Source organism: Ananas comosus, unplaced genomic scaffold (assembly GCF_001540865.1).
Source record: "Ananas comosus cultivar F153 unplaced genomic scaffold, ASM154086v1, whole genome shotgun sequence".
In the NCBI taxonomy this organism is placed as follows: domain Eukaryota; kingdom Viridiplantae; phylum Streptophyta; class Magnoliopsida; order Poales; family Bromeliaceae; genus Ananas; species Ananas comosus.
Genome location: NW_017890821.1, coordinates 1 through 4246, shown reverse-complemented (window position 1 = coordinate 4246; position 4246 = coordinate 1). Strand labels below are relative to the sequence as shown.

Here is a 4246-nt window from a genome sequence, read left to right as displayed (position 1 = left end):
TATATATATTAGTCTTAAATTAAAATATTACGTATTGGTTTATAAATAATAATCAAATAATTACATATATTAATTATTATTATTTCGGTTTGGTTCAGCTCGGTTTATGCATCTAATTCAATTTTTAAAAATTACAAATTTTGAACTGAGATGATCTCTATTGAACATACCATTATGTACGACATTAATTAGGGAAAATTTAGATAAATAAACTAAAAATTATGATTTTTTTGCACTTATATCCTCTGAAAATATACATATATCTCCATATATTAAACAATTTATCAAAATTATTTAAAATAGTTTGCATTTAAACTTAAGGTTTATTGAAATTTTCTGATTAGATGCAAAAAAAAAATATTATAATTAATTCTATTAATGAAGGACTAGAAAATCGAAAATGTGATATTTTCATCTTCTAAGCTTTCGACAAACCAAGAGGTTTCTCCGAGAAACGAAAGAGTTAATAGATTCGACGAAGAGATGCCTCTTATAAGAAACGAAGAGATTAAACCAAAAAACGAAAAGGTTGCTCCTAAAAACGAATAGATTTAATAGATGAGTGTGAATTCTGAATTAATTTAATACAATAATTACACCAAAAAACGAAAAGGTTGCTCCTAAAAACGAATAGGTTTAATAGAGGTGTGAGACCCCAGGTTCTGACAGTGGGGGCTTGTCGACAGCTCTGGAGAGTGTCGAGACAAGCCCGAGTCGCGTTGGCGTCAAATAGACGCAAGGCNTTTTTTTTTCCCCCCATACATGCACTACTAAAAAAAACCCTAACTCTATTTCCCCCCAAAACCAGCCACCTCTCCAACCCTTCTCCCAAAAAACCCACCTCCTCCAACCCTCCTCCCAAAAAATCGGCCGCCTCCTCCCCGGCGGTGATGACTGGCCGTTCCCTGTTGGCTGCCGCACTCCTTCTACTCCAAGGCCGCGTCCGCTGAGGTGCCGCGTCTGTTCCGGCGACCTCTCCCTGTCAAAGTTCTCAGGTACGCCGCTCCCTCGTCGCTCCCCCGCTGTGACAGTTCTCCGGCAGCGGGCCAACCTCCCCTGCCGCCGCGCGTACCCCCCGGCGCCCCTTTCCCCTCCGCCCTCATCCTGGCAGCGCACCACCGTCCCACCCCCCGCGCGTGCCCTTTTTCCCTCTGAAACCGCCTCTACAATTCGTAGAGGCGGTTTAAACCGCCTCTACCGGCGGTAAAAACCGCCTCTACAAGCATATTTTCCTGTAGTGTTCCTAATGCAAAAGTTTGAAATGTGATGTTTCAATCCTCTTTTCTTAGCTCCATTTTCTTTTGTACCGCCGTTACCGTAGATCTGTTAGTAATAATAACTTGTTGGTACGCTAGCTTGTTGATACGCTAGTGTTAGATGTGATTCGAAATTGATAATCGACTCAAGTTCGGATTTTCGACTCGTCGACAGTTTTGCGGTGCGACCAAATTGGAAAATAAAATTGTGAAGGAAAAATGAATATCTGTGGTTGGTAACGGAGGGCTCGAGCCTGTAAAGGCGTGAGATCGTGGTTAGTTGTACCATCTAAACATTGTATTCCCTTTTTCATTTTGATAGTGAAGTTCTCTTCTCCATCGCCCGTGATTTTTCCTTGCAAAGAATTTTTCACGTAAATATGTGTGTTTTTCTTTTGTTTTTGCTTGTGGCTTGTTTATTTTGTGTTCACCATTTCGTTTTCCATTTGTGCGTTTGTCGTAACAGCTAGCTTGTTTGTCAAAGCTGCAACGATCCGATCCACTAGCAATAATAACTCGTTTGGTTCAAACCAAAGTCCCAAAATGTTTAAACTCCGTTATTATTATTAGAATGCGAAACCTCATATATATATATATATATATATATATATATATATTCATCCGATATGAGACTATTTGGACGTGTTATGACAAACGCACAAATGGAAACAAAATGGCGAATACGAAACAATCAAATCACAACCAGAAAATAAAAAGAACACACAGATTTACATGAAAAAATCACGGGCGATGGAGGAGAGAACTTCGCTATCAAACGAAAAAGAGAATATAATGTTCAGATAATACAGCCGACCACCATCTCATACTTCTAGGGCAAAAACGAAAAGGAAAACTCTTAACGAGTTTCGGCTCTGATCCGCTACCCACCACTGATATTTATTTTTTCTTCACAAATTTACTTTCCAATTTGGTCGCACCGCGAAACTTTCGGCGAGTCGAAAATCCGAACTTAAGTTGATTTAAGAATTNTCGTTCTCCGCGTGGGAGCGTCGGATCGCGACGAGACTTGGTTCATTGGATTCTGGACTTCGAGAGTAATCCACAGAGCCCTCACTTGTAATTTTTGGTCAAGGTTAGCTTGGTCGAAATCATGCTCTTCTCAGCTGCTGTGATCGGGGACTGAATTGTGGACTTTTGTCGTTTTAGCTTGGCGTTGGCTTGGCGACCGGACTTGGAGATCCCCGATTGATCCAGCAGAGTTCCTTTTAGGCCGAGGCTTCGTTTGCTGCCAGGAGATAGCACTTTAGGTGGGTTACATCGGTTTCGACTCCTAAGTTCATAATCGTCGACATGTATAGATCTGAATTTTTGGTAATCTAGTTTAGCAAATTCATGGATTATGTGCTTGAATGTGAGAACTGAATTTTGAGCATGCTTTATAATTAATTAGATTATACATGTTGGACTTGGAAATTGAATTAGGAGAAAACCCGCGTTTTGGACCTGTCACTCGTTTACTACCTGATTTAACTCTAGGTGCCGTTAGAAAATTGTACCGTCACAGTATTGTTGAGACAGGTACCTCAGGTAGTCTAGATTGTTTTTACGCTCGTGCTGGCATGCCGAGTGAGTGTTGACAGGGTCATTATAGCTGTGTTAGACTTTCGGGCGCCGTCGGGGTTGACGGTGGGCCCTGTTTGCCTGTTTGGCGTTTGTTTTGCCGAGGGCACGTCACCTGTGGTTGGTTAGACCAGGTTGAGTCAGTTCCTAGACCTTGGCTTTTGGACCTTTTTGTGCTTGACAGAGACACGCTGCACACTCGGCTGGGTCGCGCCCCCGAGTGCTACTCCGGAGTTGGGCTTGTGCTTTCGCGTTGGTGTCGCTCACGCCAGTTGGACTGCTCTCCACGGGCCAGTAGTGTGGATCGAGCCGGATAGTCGCAACGGGGCGGGGACGGGTGTGTTCACAGTCCCGGGGACGGGTATACTTACAGTCTCATTTGGATTGGGTCAGTTTTAGCATTTCCTACAGTTGGTTGGCCTAGAGCATAGTAGTAGTGTAGGGATAGTTAGCAGTCGAGCGTTTCCTGCTTTTTCTTTCTACTTGCTCCCTCCTGTAGACTTAGTGGGTGACCGATGGTTGTTCTTGGCGGTGCCCACTGAGGACTACTTGTGTTTACAGTAGTTCTCACGCCCAGTTGTTACCGTTGTTTTTGCAGAGCCACCGGTGCAGGCTGCTGCTTCTTCCGCTGAGCAGGATCGCGGCAAGGGCGTTGCGAGTTAGAGCCCTACCCGATCGACTGAGCTAGAGGCGTCTTCCCCACACTTCAGGTAGTGCTATTTTGGAGTTTATGTACATAGTGGTTGAACTCGCCAGTGCGAGTGGTGTTGCATTTTGGATTCTGGAACTATGTATATGAAACTCTTTTATTTTAGTTGTTCTCTTTTGCTCTATACTACTGTTCGTAGTATTGTGTTTCTACAGGTACCAGTGACGCTTCGTATACAGAATAAATTTCTTGTATACGGCGGATTTGTCGGCAGTCCCGGGGAACGAGACATCCGGGGCGTGACAAGAGGAGTGTGCATTTTGAATTAATGCAATAATAGTAATAATTAATAAATATTAGTAAATTTTTATAATTAAATTTTAAATTTCTCTATGTTTTTTCTATATATAAAAAGGTATTGTCGGCATAAGCAATGGCATCAATTAGGACTTGAATATAAAGAGATAAAAGACTTTTAGAAGGAGATATCTAAAGAGAAAAAAAGACTTTTGGAGGTAGTTATGCTGGATATTACTTGGATTTGATAAAGTTGGTGATATTTATTTAATCGGTCTTCATAAACTTACTGAGCGGTTAGTTCTGAATATATATATATTTTTTTAGTTAATATGCATGCTTTGGTAAAATTGTTTTTTAGTCAGACTTGTTTGTATAAAATAAAATCATACTTGTAATATTTTTTTTTATTTGCTTTCATATATTTCGATGATTTAATGAATTAACTTTATATTAATCTATT

At 41.2% G+C, this 4246-nt stretch overlaps 1 long non-coding RNA gene across 1 annotated transcript; it reads left to right on the top strand.

Moving 5' to 3' along the window:
* Positions 1-2313: 2313 nt before the first annotated feature.
* On the top strand, positions 2314-3629 carry LOC109704296. Its single transcript, XR_002214273.1, has 3 exons — positions 2314-2349; positions 2424-2524; positions 3436-3629. It is a non-coding gene; the product is annotated as an uncharacterized LOC109704296 (long non-coding RNA).
* The last annotated feature ends 617 nt before the right edge of the window (positions 3630-4246 follow it).